Source organism: Mercenaria mercenaria, chromosome 15 (assembly GCF_021730395.1).
Source record: "Mercenaria mercenaria strain notata chromosome 15, MADL_Memer_1, whole genome shotgun sequence".
In the NCBI taxonomy this organism is placed as follows: domain Eukaryota; kingdom Metazoa; phylum Mollusca; class Bivalvia; order Venerida; family Veneridae; genus Mercenaria; species Mercenaria mercenaria.
In genome coordinates, this window is record NC_069375.1 from 62991429 (window position 1) to 63007096 (window position 15668).

Here is a 15668-nt window from a genome sequence, read left to right on the forward strand (position 1 = left end):
TAGCACTAATCTATATGCAGTAATGAACAATGGGACCTGTTTTATAAACATAGGAAAAAGGAAAGCAACGGCCCCAAAAAAAAGAAAGCGTTTAAAAATTGTTTTGTTAATTGTTTGTTTAAAATTTTTAACAAAGACCCTTCGCAGCTGAAAAAGCAAAAATTTTACGAGAATTCTCATTGAGGTTTTAATCATATTCAAAAATTCAGGACAAATGTACATTTCCTTTTTTGCAGAAACAAAACCAAAATTGTAACACGATCCGAGCAATTGCTTTATAAACATAGATCATAGCAAAATCGCCTATACAGAATCTAGAAAAAATGGTTTGGGTGTTAATTTCCCCCCTAGATTGTAACATATGAGATTTTTAATTCAGTTCCATTACAAAACAAATTTTTCAGGGGCCCAAAGGTGAAAACAGCATTTCAAAAAAATAAATAAATAAAAAAATCAACCGAGTTATGGTAGGTCCGTTAAAACACGTTTGATCCTACGACGAATTTAACTACTTAATTTTGATTCACGGTGACGCTAAAGAATGACATAAATATGACGTCAAATGATGTAAGTCATATAAAAGTTAAGCCGTCCTCGAACCGGGGCAACCGCAATTTTTTTGGTTTTGTTCATAATTAGTTTGCGAGCTGTAGTTACTTTTGAATTTCTTTTCAAAATTTTGATAAAAAAGAAAAAAAATTTTATACTTCCATTGGGAAAGCAACCTTTCAAACCAAGGGAGTAAATTTTAACAGCTATGACCCCAATGCGATTTCGCTGAAATGTGTACTGTAAAATGCGAAATTTTTTGCTTGTTAGAATCGAAAAATAAATATTTCCAACAAAATTTTCAATTAATAAAACAGGGCAGTCGTTTGGATGCGAATAATTAAATCACTCGTGCTACGCACTCGTGATTTAATTATTACGCATCCAAACTCCTGCCCATATTTTATTAACTGATAAAATATAGGAACAGATTTATTATTTCTTAAGCAAAAAAAAAAAAAAGAAAAAAGAAAAAGAAAAAAAAATGTTTTGTAAACATTCATTTAACTGTGTCGTAGTTATATAAAATTTTAACAGACCCATTTCGTGGAAAAAGATTATACACTACAGTTAACTTATTTCCTAAAATATTAAGATAAACAGACACAAGTGCTGTAGTCTAACTAACAAGTGGTTAGTTGTGGCGGTTATTTCAGTGGAAGGCATATTGTCAGAAATAACAAGTAGACCTCTTTAGATCTTTTACTCATTTCATACAAAACAGTCAGAATAATGTAAATAGTCTGGTATCTGATATATTTTTAACAAAACAGATACCCTAAAATGTCGATACTCTACTGCATGGACAGGACTTAATGTTTCCGATAGTTAACTATAACAGATCTGTTTTAAGGTACCGGAGATGCAACACTGTGGGCTACCAAGTGTACATACCTCACTTACATTGGTGCCTGGTATGCTGAAATGACCAATCATCTAGAGCATGAACCATTAGCGTTTTCTTTGGAGTTTTCTTTATGATAATTGAAACAAGTAAGAAATGAAATATTTTTTTAACTGCACATGGTCATTGCTGGCTGACTTTTTATCGCTGGGTGTCCGTCGCCCGTCCACAATTTGCTTCAAACTAACTTCTTTCTTTCTTCTTTCTCTTCCGCTTGATTCAGTTCCACCATTTTTGCCAGAGGTACCCTGGAATTAATCTCTCTTACATTTATCCAGGTAATTCTGATTGACTGAAGACCTTTTTCACCAGAACTAAAACAGTAAAAAACTTAAACTCCAAAATGCCTAAAACCGTAAGACTCAAAGCTTAGATATTTGGTATGTATTATTGTCTAGTGGTCATCTACAAAATTAATTCAAATCATGCACAGGCACAGGAGTCAAAATTGTCCCCGCCTTGGGATCCACTTGTTTTACACCTACGAGAAAAAAGTCTAAGTTTTAAAATGTTATTGTTAAAAGCTCAACGCATCGAGTTTAGAAATTTGGCAGGTAGCGTTGTTTGTTCTAATCATGTCCCTCTTGAGGTCAAAGTTAGCACCGCCGTGGTGTTCATTTATTTTAGGAAACACTTTAGAAACCTTCTTGTCAAAAGTCGTGATGCCCTAAGCTTAGATATTTGGTATACGTTGCATTGTGTAGTGGTCCTCCACAACGTTTATCCATACGAGTAGCATTGTCTAGTAATTCTCGTCAAAATTTGCTCAATTGATGTCCTTTGGGACAAACGTTTGACACACAACTTTTGCACGTTTGTCTAAAGATGCTAGCAAATAGTATTTAAACACACACACAAATCCTACGGTATAATCTTACTGCAGTTTGGTTTACTAAGCAGGTCGCTCGCAAACAAAATCAGTGCATGGTATTTAAAATGTTACTGATAACTACCTCAAATACAGTTTATTAGCTTTATAAAGTGTTGCTTGTTACTCAGTTCTCCTGTTATTCAATTAACCAATGATCCTAAGTTTCATACTGATTCACCTTTGAATGCGCAAAGTTTAAATGTTCACGTTTCATATATCATATGTAAAAAAACACAAGTTGGACTATAAATGACATTTGAGACAAGTTAGCAATATAGGGCCATCATGGTCGCCATGTTTCAAGAAAATGGGGCCTCAACGAGTAACAATCGTGGATTCAAGCAAGGCAATGTAAAATAGAAAAGAAATACAACGACTGAGATTTGAGGATTTAATTCAAATGTCTACATAAATATATGGAAGTAAATAAATGTTCTGTTCTTTCGTTCAGCGATTGTGTTTCTTTTTATATCAAAGTCTACAAGAAGTCAGGTAATGATAAGAATAATGAATTTTGAATAGTAAATGTGGTGCCGCGTACTGTCTGTCCGACTGACTATCTAGACAGATCCGATATGACAAAGTTTGGAGAACTGAATATTACATAATTCATTTGTTTTAATGATAATGGTTATTTGATTTGTAAGACTATTTGATTATTTACTTAAAGACCCACCACAAACTAGTAACCTACTTTTCCCCTCACATGAACTTCATGAATATTATTCTGATAGTATTTGTATAACACAGCTATACTGTAAGAAGACAGTTTACGATTTAAAGGTGTTAATCAGAATTTGGTCAACCAATGAATTTGTTCAAAACTTTAACAACTGATCATTTACACTAATGTGTCTGTTTTCCCCTAAAAAAATGTCTAACACAATATCTGGAAAACTGAAAATTGTCATAAATTTGCTGAAATTAGATTTACCACCTTTAAATACAACATATGTGTTCATACGGTGATGTACATGTAACCTGCAGTGATGTGCGACAGTGCAATTTTATGTAAAACAGCATATGGTCCCCAGTTAAGTATGTACTACAATTAAATTAATTTGATTGTAGAATTCTGTGACATTGTGGTGTTTTCCGAAAAAAAGTCAATTTTTGGAACTACTCTAGATATTCCCTTGGAAATTGTAGTTTGTCAGAGAAAGAAAACTTTTTTTGAATATTGACGAACCATTCCTGTAGATATGATTTTCACTGCACATTTGTTTTCCTTTTTCAGATTCATACTGTTTGCGGTATATATCTTGGCTGTGCGTGTTTAGGCATTGTAACAATTGCCATTCTCCTAGATAAGATAGATCATGAGACAGACGGTTGTCAAATGAGCACCAAACTGCTTCTAGGGTCAATAGCTCGGCACTTTTACAATTCCAAGTATCAAAAGCTATTTTAAATACCACTAACCATGTACAGCTTTCATTGCAGGTGACTATACCAGGGTATGTTAAAAAACTAAAACATCCAATTGTTTTAAGGACATACTTATATAATCTGGCTGGTTTTACACAATTAGCCAAAACGAGAAATCTTTAGTTTAAAAGTTTACTCCCTAATGACCGGAAATGTCTACCGCTTCTCACTCTTTTGTAGAGAATATATATATGTATTTTGTTTTATTGTCGTAATATTTTCTAGATCAAGCTTATATGGAAAGAGTTTCAAGTCTTTCTCGTTAGACCCTCAATGGAACGCATGGAGTGTATGCTCATATGGTTGTTATGGTTTGCCTTTCATATATCTGTACACGAGTATTTTGTAACGGGTATGTAATGGGTATAATAATTTGTTCTCTAAAATGTAAGCAGATTATCACAAAAACTGCAAGTGGAGACATTCGTGGCCGAGTGGTTAAAATCGTTGACTTCTAACCACTGTCTCCTTTTATGTGAGGAAGCCATAAAGCTGGCTTTATCATGGAAGGTCGGTGGTTCTTCCAAAGTGCCCACTTTATAAAATAATGCCCGGGTGGGCACCTGGAGTCTTTTTCTACCATGAAAAAACTTTGAAAGTGGCCATATGAATATAGTTGTGTTGGTGTGGCGCAAATTCAACAAAAACTTAACAAAAGCAACTTAACTGGTTCTTAACAGGGTCTTGAATTTACCAATCACTGCAAACTTGTTGACAATATGATCCAGAAATAATACAACGTCCGTGCAGTTTACGTTTGACTATATGCATAGTAGGATGTTCTTAGTTACATCTTTGTGTACAATTTAACAACATTCGCTACCCAGATCTCCTCCCAGTTTAATTACTTCTACGTAAGACCGGTATACTTTTAAGGACACTGATGAAAGTATATTATGTTTGTTAAAATATTTTAATGAAATAATTAATTGTCCTAGACTTCATTAGAAGTTTTAGATTTGGCCGGATATGCCGCGAAACTGAATACATACCTCAGTTTTTTATTCAGCTTACTTTCTCGTGCATATGCGTCTTTATATATGTTATTTTCTTAGGTTTGTTTATGTTACGTTCAAATTTGCACGAGAAGGTATTACGTAACTTTCAAATATACATGACACGGTATTATGTTACTTTCTAATATACATGATAAAGTATTCTTGTGCTTACTTTTTCGTGGAATTACTAGCAGCATGCCATCTTAGACATATTCATGATGATACATATATTTTTGTGCTATTCTTTCAAAAAGGCAATTTTGTCTTGTCGTGGAAAGGTAGCATGACTAGGAGACGATGCCATCTTCTGATTGTGTTTATCTTATCAAATTTTAGTCATTCATCAATTGTTCTATGGGAGTATGGACCGTTGGGTATGCCATGATTGCATTTGGTGTGTCTGACGCAGCTTGCTCGTTGATCATAGGGGAGCTGGTAAAATATACTGGATTTCTTCTCTCGTTTATCTTAAGTATGCTAATTTTATTGTGTTCAGTTATTATTGAGCCAGTCTCTTAGAAATGCATGCAAAATGTTGCATTTCCGTAATATTGCATTTTTGAAAGACCATATTTTCCATTTGTCTACTTTTATTTTAAACTATTTGAATTTGTAATGTAAACTAGTTAGATTTAATAATTTATGATTACTCTAAATATTCACCTGTAAATGTTTAAAATATTTCAATAAAATCTAAAAAATAAGGATCATTTGGAAGCGTAGGAAGGAACAAAGCAAACAGGAGCAGAATCTGTCCGACTCGGTCCGACTGTCTCTGTTCATATGACCGGTAATTAAATGTGCAACCCCATCACGCTCCCTAGCACCAATTCAGATAGAGGTCGTTTATTCAGAAACATTAAATCAAGCTTCACTGAACTAGTCTTACAATTACCTCATTATATTCAAAGACGTACGTTTGTTTGTATTTTTTCAGTGCTTATACTACATGGAGAGACGCTGATAATTTTGTTGGTGTGGAAGCCGAATCCTGATTATCCCATTCTGTTCTATTTGTTTGCAATATTCTGATGTATAAGAGATGCCGTCATACAGAAGCTTGTAAATGGTAAAACAGAACATGTACATTAATCACTAAAAAAGAATTCTCCTTTCTGACACGTGGCATGATACCCCACCCAGTCACATTATACTGACACCGGGCTGACCAGTCCTAGCACTATCCCCTTAATGCTGAGCGCCAAGCGAGAAAGCTGCTAGTACCATTTTTTACGTCTTTGGTATGACGCGGCCGGGGATCGAACCCACGACCTCCCGCACTCGAAGCGGACGCTCTACCACTAGGCTACCGAGGCGGTTTCATTTTTTTGACTCACTGATTGTTTATACCTTGAACTAAACTCTAATGATATGTACGAGAGAACTCTTTTTGTGGTATATAATTTTTTAATATATTTAATGGTTTATTTTCTGTTGTCTACACGAAACTGCAAATTGTTCTCATTTTACTTTTCAGCCTTGTATGGCTGTTCATTTACACACAAATCCGAAGCCCGTCCGATTAGTTCAGTAGGTAGAGCGTTGGTCTACGGATCTCGGGGTCGTGAGTTCGATCCTCGGGCGGGGCGTATGTTCTCCGTGACTATTTGATAAACGACATTGTGTCTGAAATCATTAGTCCTCCACCTCTGATTCATGTGGGGAAGTTGGCAGTTACTTGCGGAGAACAGGTTTGTACTGGTACAGAATCCAGGAATCGGCTAGGTTAATTGCCCGCCGTTACGTGACTGAAATACTGCTGAAAAACGGCGTTAAACCTAAAACAAACAAACAAACAAACCCGAAACCGCTTTTTCCAGCTATAGACTATGTGAGTCAGCGGGATTTATCATAGCTTTTGGCTACAGCAGTTATATATGTACAGACATTAAGATCTACGTGTGTCTGATTGTTGGTACTGTTGGAACGTTGTTGTATTGTCTGTTAGAGGCGCTGCAAAGGAAACAAACAGAATACAAAGTAAATATCTTCAGTGATCAGTATTTATTTTGAAGACTTATATTTAGTTGATGACAAATTTAAAACAAAATGTTTAAGGAAATTACTATAAGTTATTTTCAGCCGTAAAAATTGCAGTATTCAGTTCCGCTCAAAGCATTTACAAAGTTCGTCATAGAATATTTTGACAATGACTATATATAAATTGTAATTATACATTCAGTACGCAAAAACGCTATTTTCAACTATCCATTTTTGGAGATGGCTAATCAGATTATGACCAAGTAATGGATTTGATTGAAAGTTTAACAAATGATCATTTATACTTATGTATGTTTACAGTGTTTACAGGTGAACTGTTGTGACCGGTCTTTGTCCGTCGTGCGTCATCCGTCAAAATTTGCGTTGTGAACACTCTAGAGGCCACATTTGTGACCCAATCTTTATGAAACTTGGGTCATTTGGAGTCAAAAACTAGGTCATTAGGCTAGATCAAAGGAAAAGCCTGTGAACACTCTAGAGGCCACAGTTGTGTCCCATTATTTATGAAGCTTGGTCAGAATGATTGTCTTGATGATTCCGAGGTCAGGTTTTATTCTGAGTCATGTGGGGTCAAAAACTAGGTCACCCGGTCAAATGAAGGAAAAGCTTTTGAACACTCTAGAGGTCACAATTTTGACTCAATCTTTTTGATACTTGGTCAGAATGTTTGTCTTGATGATCCTTAGGTCAAGTTCCAAACTGGGTCATGTTGGGTCAAAATCTAGGTCACTAGGCCAGATCAAAGGAAAAGCTTGTGAACACTCTAGAGGCCACAGTTGTGACCAAATATTTATGAAACTTGGTCAGAATGATTGTCTTGGTGATCTTTAGGTCAAGTTCGAATCTGGGTTATGTGGAAAACTAGGTCACCTGGTTAAAATAAAGGAAAAGCTTGTGAACACTTTAGAGGCCACAGTTTCGACTCAATCTATATGAAACTTAGTCAGATTGTTTGTCTTGATAATGTCTAGGTCAAGTTGGAAACTGGGTCATGTGGGGTCAAAAACTAGGTCACTAGGCTGGATCAAAATAAAAGCTTGTGAACACTCTAGAGGCCACAGTTGTGACCCAATATTTATTGAATTTGGTCAGAATGATTGCCTTGTTGATTTCTAGGTTAGTTTTGAATCTGGGTCTTGTGAGGTCAAAAATTAGGTCACCCAGCCAAATCAAAGGAAAAGCTTGTGAACACCAAAAATGCCATAAAACCTTAGAAACTGTTCATATCAAGCTAAAACCTTGTATGTTTTTCATGCATTTATAGGTTGCTTGTACACTTCAAATATAACTGGTACAGTGTCAGACAAAAATGTTTTTCTTATAGACATACAGACACCAAATAAAAAATGGCATGAAAAAAAGGTAGTCGCATAATTTTGGATACAAATAGTCCTCAGTTTTTTTTTACTCTGTAGAGCTATTTTCCTTATTTTCTTTGTAATTTTTTTTTGCTAAATTCACATGACAGATCTATGCTTGACATGTAGGTAGCATTTTCATAATGAAATAACAACATGACAAACTTTTTCATGGAAACTTAGATCATACACCACCAGTATAATTTGGGGTCTGGAAATATTTTTCTTGCATCAAACATGACCCCCACTTTTCTTTTGATTTATATTTAACACTGATGATATTCTTCAAGAAAATGTAAGTTATAGACAGTTAAAATGGGTCTTGATGTGTGCTGCGGCCATTGGAAATATGTCAATTTTATACAGAATAAAGGCTATATACATATAAATGAAATTATTCTTTGTTTCATATAAAATTCAGCTACTTCAGAACATTTTTTTTACAGTTTCTAGATTTTCACTCCGTCGTAGACCTATTTTCCACAAGAGTTCCATACATTTGCTTCAACAAAACGAAAAGAAAAAGGGGTGTTGAATAGTATGCAGTGAAATGCAAGTCAACTGAAATCAGGTACCCTCATATTGCCGCATTTCAGAAAGCGGTCCGCAGAATAAACACCCTACTTTCGTTTTCAAGTTAACAACTCGAATACATGCGAATATTAGCATGAGAAGTGTTTTATTGTATGTAAAATTCATTCCACGAGAGAAATAATGCCCATTTGGCATCCGATTTACGCGCAAATGCGCGAAAAATGAAAAAATAGGATCTATTTATTAGGGACTTCTTTCGACTATACGACGGAAGCACATTTTTGACCGAATTACTGCATTATAACCTAAAGAAGAACAGCTATTTAGTGTGTTGTAACCTTTACATAACACCTAGTAACGGAGGCATTTAGTACCTTATAAGGTCAGAGACCACCAATTCAAAAAAGTACAGGCATACAGACACTAAATAGAAAAATGGCACGAAAAAAAATGGTAGTCGCATAATGGCGGACACAAATAGTCCTCAGTTTTTTGCTCTGTAGAGCTAATTTCCTTATTTTCTTTGTAATTTTTTATTTTTGCTAAATTCACATGACAGATCTATGCTTGACATGTAGGTAGCATTTTCATAATGAAATAACAACATGACAAACTTTTTCATGGAAACTTAGATCATACACCACCAGTATAATTTGGGGTCTCATTTTTTAGCTGATTTTGCCATTTGTGTGTTTGACTGAAATTATTTTTCTTGCATCAAACATGACCCCCACTTTTCTTTTGATTTTTAGTTAGCACTGACAATATTCTTCAAGAAAATGTAAGTTACAGAAACTTAAAATGGGTCCTGATGTGTGCTGCGGTCATTGGAAATAGGTCAATTTTATATAGAATAAAGAACAACAACTATTTAGTGTGTTATAACCTACAGGGAACTTACTGGGAATGAGGTAAGTGTATACCTGGGAATAAGGTAACGTCTGTGCGTTCTGATTGGTCAGTCATGTAAACAAACCCAGGAAGTGATTATTTTTTCAAAATTTGCTACATTTTATGTGAATTGAAAAAAAGTTGTATCAAATGAATTTCTCCCGCCACGTCAATGATGTAAACAGGGGGTCATCTCATTCACACGAAAATTACTTAAATAAAGTATCACTATTCATATATTTTTCGTCCGATATTTTGGTAGAACTAAGATAGTTCTTGAAAAACTTGTAATTAGATATACTGCAGTACATGTTTCGATGTATGGAAGACCGTACACGCCATAATGTTACAATGTATGTCTATGGGAAAACAATTGGTGTTCTGTAACCATAACATGTAATGTGTCTAAAATTTCATGGTATGCAACCTCAAAGAATGAAATCTCATAAATATTTATTATAACAAAGGCACCAAATGTATTAGTTTCCGGTCTAAAAAAATGAAAATGTTCGAATTTTGCCATAAAACTGTACAAAAGAAAGCCCAAATTATGGAGTAGTCCAAGAACCATTTAATTCATTGTATTCTTTGAGCTGTAACTCCAAGATTTCTACATATAGTCAGCGTAAGTTTCAAGAGAGTGGAAAACTAACTTGCACCATCTCCGATCAAAAAATATATTTTCCAATATTTAACAGGCTGGTCACATTGCCCGATCTGGCCAAAGAGCTATGAAAATAAATAGATCGGCAACTTGAAAGGCATATAGAGCAAATCTCGGCAAAACAACGTGACAACTGAATGAGATCTCGTTTACCGGAAGTGACGCGTTCTCCACGCGCCATTTTATATGCGAAAGCAACTATTCATCGGTAAATTAATTATCACCATATGACCACGCTTCTTTTGATGGTAAGAAACGTGTACTTTGTGTCTTAAGACTATTTCACATTAAACTAATATTATTTTAGAAGCTAACATGTATTTTAAATGTAGTTTAAAAGGTACAAATTGTAACTCCATGCTCGCCAATGTTTGTTTTACTAAGATAACGCCGATTCACGCTCTGACACAAGATTACAGCCAGTTGCCATTCTGTGTATTTTATACTTCTTTGATCTGGCTTAAAAGCCAAATGGAGCTATTACTGCACGATGGGGCTTAATTTTATGAAAACAGACATCCCAACTTTTTCTGAATGCCAAGTGGGAGTTTTTGCTTTCCGAAGTGGGAGATTGAGGTGTTCAAGTGGGAGATTTTATACCGCGGTAATTATGTTCATGATAACGAAGCTTTTAACAAATCTAATGATAATATAAACTTATTTGCCCTTATAAAATCACTAGTCTTAAAAAAATTCACTTGTCTATATCTTATTATTCATGCATTTTTAATTTTTTGGAACAATAATACAGGGGTTCCACTAGACCTGAAAACCCAAGAGTCCCAGGACCCTTGGGCCCAAATTTTGAAGGGTCCTTTTCCGAAATACAGGAGTCCTGTCCCAACACGTCCATACAATTGACTATATTTTTTATTTAGTTAGATCTTTATACTAAGAAAACAATAAACCCAAGATCATGTTACAGCATAATAAAAATGTCAGTTTCAGGTCATATATTGTAAACTAATATTTATCAAAATTCATGTTATTTTGATTAGGTTCTGCTCCTCTATGTTTCATTTAATTTTTAATAACAGAACAGTGCTATAACACTCCATAAAAATGTATCCAAAATGTACTATCCGGATACTGGTACACTTTCGGAATGTCATCAGGAAGTAGTTTTTGCTCAGTGTACTTGGCCAACTAAGCTAAATCAGAGATAGATCCTCAAATAATGATGCTACTTATCATTAAAAACTGCATTGAAAGTCAGTTTTTTAAAGGAATTTTGGAAATATGCATATGACATCGGATGTAATTAGACTCGTGAACGGACATTCTAAACTTATTTTTGCTTTCAAAGTTCATCAAAATTTGTGAAGTTTCTTGTTGAAATTATTACAGTATGACTACCAAGCAATGGTCTAATTTAAAGTTTGCATGAAAAAATCTTGCAGGGTACTTTTCACATGCTCGGTAATCAGCTGCTTACGATAATTTAATAATTGGCGCCTTTTTTGACAGTACACAGGATCAATACGCTTTATCAATTAATTTCAACACTTCGTTGATTCTTGTTACCTATGTGCACTCGCGGTGACGTAACTTGCTGATAAAAAAATCAGCGAGGCATGTCTACAGGAGAAAGGGCGGGATTTAGCAGACGATCAAAGGCAGGAGGGCATGACCGCGAGTGTTTATTTTGGAATACACGTGTCTATCGTGGAAATAGTTTTACTGAAGGAATGAATGATAAGAGAAAGGATTATCAAAGGAAAATGCCTCCGGGTCCCGAAGGACGCACAGGCAAGTATCATGCCGGGTCCTTTGAGCGTCTTTTGAAAATCTTCCGGGTCTGGACCCGGGGTCCCGGGTCAAATGGAACCCCTGAATAATACATGAAGCCTTCTGTGCAAAATTAAATAGTTACGGCACTTTAAGCACTATGTCTAAATTCAAAACACCACTGAGAATTAAACCTGCACTTCTATTTCTTTTGTTGGAAAGAAGACTCCCCAGGTGAATTTTACATGACAAACAGTACAGCTGTTAGAACTGTAAAAACAAAATGTATATAGCTAAAAGAATAAAAGTTCAAGCAATAGAAAATTTACTGTTTGATTCTCATCCCTGTCAACCAGTATTTAAAACCCCTGGCTCAAATACTTTTATTGATCAAATTTCTGTTATCCAAAATTGAATGTCCGGGTATTGTTACACTTTCGTAGATTTGCCTAAATCTCCAGTTAAAAGGATGTGTTTGACAAATTGTTATGATGCAAAGACAGTTTAACAGCATTTGATAGTAAGTGATATTAAAATTTACCATGACATTTCCTCTTATCAAAATAATTTAGAGAAATGTTTTTTAAAACCTAGCAGGTTGACTCGGCGACCATCTACTTTCGATTTCAAAAAGTTACAGAAAAAGGTAAAGCCAGTATAATTTCTAATCTAAATTTGATTGAATTTAATTAGATATCTAATGTCTGGATTTTAATTTCAATTGTGACACATTAATCAACACCTGGCTTTGTTAAATCGTGTAATAAACAATAATCAGCACGGGTAGAATAAGGTGCGAAAATATCTGAAAGCTGTTGTTTACAGACTCGTCAGTAGTGATACAGTATCAGATAGGCGCAAAGAAATGGATTATTTCATAATTTTTGTGTTTTTGTTGTTGTTGTTTATGTTGTTTTGTTGTTGGTTTTTTTAATCGGGAGATTGAGACTTCTGATCGGGATGATCGGGTTTAACAACCAGAATCGGGAGAAACCCGATCGGATCGGGAGAGTTGGGATGTCTGTGAAAAGAAGTGTGAAGTTATGCCCATATAATACACAATGACTTGACGGCGATTCTTCAAAGTTCTAAACTTGGTATCCCCAATTCCTGTATCTTCGTGCCTTCCTAAATCTTCATGCCTCTGTCATTTACACGCGCTGCTAGTTCATGCGAAAGTTCTGACGTCACTAAATTGTGTTAACATAATAAGCACATGGTATTTCGTAAACAAAGAAGGCAAAATGCATAAAAAATCATGTAGTTTGCCTTTAATCCACATTAATAAAATGGAAGTGGCTATTCCTACGGTCCCGTAAGAATAGCCTCACAAGCTATTCCTACGGCTCTCCCGTAAGAATAGTGAAATAGCCTGCATTAAATATCTATCATAGAAAATGTGTAGCTGCTTACAAAGAAACCAAGTACAATGCAGTTATTTTTAAAATATCCAAATTTTCATTTCCAAAACTTCCGACAGTTTCATTCCAAGGTCATTGCCAATTCTCCTAACCTAATTTCATCGAAGGGGAAAATTTCCATGCTTGAATGACATAAGCGACCCAAAATAAACATATAACAACTAGCCAAAACACCGATATCTTTGCAAATCCTGTACCAATTCACTCAATTTTTTCAGGAGGCCGCCATCTTGTCTTCCAGGTTATGTTATAAAAATTGCGACTATTGTAATGTGCATATACATGTATCGTCAGCATCCTTTTGTTTTACTTATTAGTAGTATGTGCCAAAATTATTTACTGTAATTAACGTTTACTTTGAAGCTAATGAGTCTGACATGTTTGACCATTTAAGCGAGTTTGCCGGTTAAATTGAACGATAATTAAACATATGTAGACACCTTTTCTTTATGAAATTAACTATAGCATTTAGAACCCGTTTTGTTGTATATCTAAATTCCAGTACCTTTTTCTTATTGATTCAATTTGATTGTGTAAGTCCTGTGAACCTCGTGCATTTTCAACGTATACTTCTTGTTACGTTACTACTTATAGATGTCATTTCAAGGTTGTGTTTCAAAGAGAGACAGTGCATTTTTCAATATGGCGTCTAAAGTCAGTCCCCAACCCTACCATTTCTACATGTATTATTTGATTTAATCATAGGCTGTTACAATTTCTGAACCAACATGTAATTACCTTTATGTGTTTAGTGTTGAAGACCCAGGAGACTTATTAATTTAGAATGTCCGTCTGTTTGTCATATTCATCTATCATGTCTATTGAAATACCCAATTAAAAAAATATGCAGTCCAATATTTATGTAGACTGTAGAAATTATTGAAACAAAAGGATGCTGACGATATATGCATTTTACAATAGTCGCAAATTAGAAAACATTTCAGGAAGTCAAGATGGCGGCCTCCTGAAAAAATTGAGTGAATCGGTACAGGATTTGCAAAGATATCGTTGTTTAGGCTAGTTGTTCTATATTTATATGCATAAAAAGGTAATTTTCAAGCATAGCTGCGCATCAGACAAGATATTTTTTTCATAAATGTACTTATTTAGTCAAAATGTATAAAGTTTAGGACTTTGAAGAATCGCCGTCAAGCCATTGTATGTGATATGGGCATAATATCACACTTCTTTTCATAAAATTAAGCCCGATCGGGCAGTAATAGCTCGATTTGGCTTTTAAGCCCGATTGGGCAATGTGACCAGCCTGTTTAAACCAATAATTGCTATATATACGAAATAAGGTACTGTCATTTGATGAGAAAACCTAGCCCAATTCATTCTAGAGGTGTGGATCCATACCCCTAGACATGCCTGTTTAGAGGTATAGATCTTTTTCCAAATGTTGCGTGTTATTCAGATCTATGGCCAGTTACCATTGATTTGTGCCTTAACATCAAATTCGTGCCCCCAAAAATGGAAGGAATGGCGCCTCGCGCGACCACTGCGTGTGTCCGAGTACCTATCAACTTTCGAAACAAGTTTTTTATTCGTCACTTCAACAGTCAAAATGCGCAATAAACAGGTAAAAATAGTACTATTACAACAATACCCTAGGCTAATACTTCAAGCCTTTAATATGTTTAATTATGTCTAAAGTGGTCCATAAATCCTTAATTTAGCATAGTTTACAATCTTCTGCATTCTAACAACATGGAGACGCTTGACACACACAAGTCAAGTGATACTGATCATGGATGATGAAAAATTACCTGTATCGTATACTTACATCGAAAAGTTGAGCTACGCATTATCTTACAATATCTTCACAGAGCTCCAGATAAGCTGCGTATTTGCGTATCTACGCAATCAAAATTGCAGAAGACCCAATTGAATTCATACTGTGTGCATACTCATACTGCGCAATTAAAATTCCTAATACCCAGTTCATTAAAAATCGCTTGCGTATCGCATTTTCCTTATTACTAGTACGAGACTTTAATAACGCTAGACAACTGACTGGTTATACATTACCACACATCAGGTTGCTATTTATCGGGAAAATCACAGGACCATTCAGTCGGCTGATCGGTGTGATTTGGACGCTTTGTAAACAATTTTTACGCCGATAAAATGTACGAAATATAAAAGAGGATGCAGAAAAAACATTGTAATGTTGCAACACAAACAAACATATTAGTGGGATATTTTGCTGTTAAACAATGACAGTTATCTGTGTGTGACTATGTAGTGTCACCAATAGTGGACGACATCTTATGGGAGAACGCATATTGCGGTGAACTCATCGTTCAGGATATTGTGGA

The 15668-nt window shown here is 35.1% G+C and overlaps 1 protein-coding gene across 4 annotated transcripts in view; it reads left to right on the forward strand.

The window, feature by feature from the left end:
- The first annotated feature begins 10009 nt into the window (after window positions 1-10009).
- Window positions 10010-15668, forward strand: part of LOC123526107 (variant-silencing SET domain-containing protein-like) — a 45246-nt gene continuing 39587 nt past the window's right edge. For all 4 annotated transcript variants that reach the window (XM_053525437.1, XM_053525438.1, XM_053525439.1 and 1 more), the window contains exon 1: window positions 10010-10159. The gene's annotated coding sequence lies outside the window, so the exon portion shown is untranslated. The remainder of the gene's footprint in view (window positions 10160-15668) is intronic.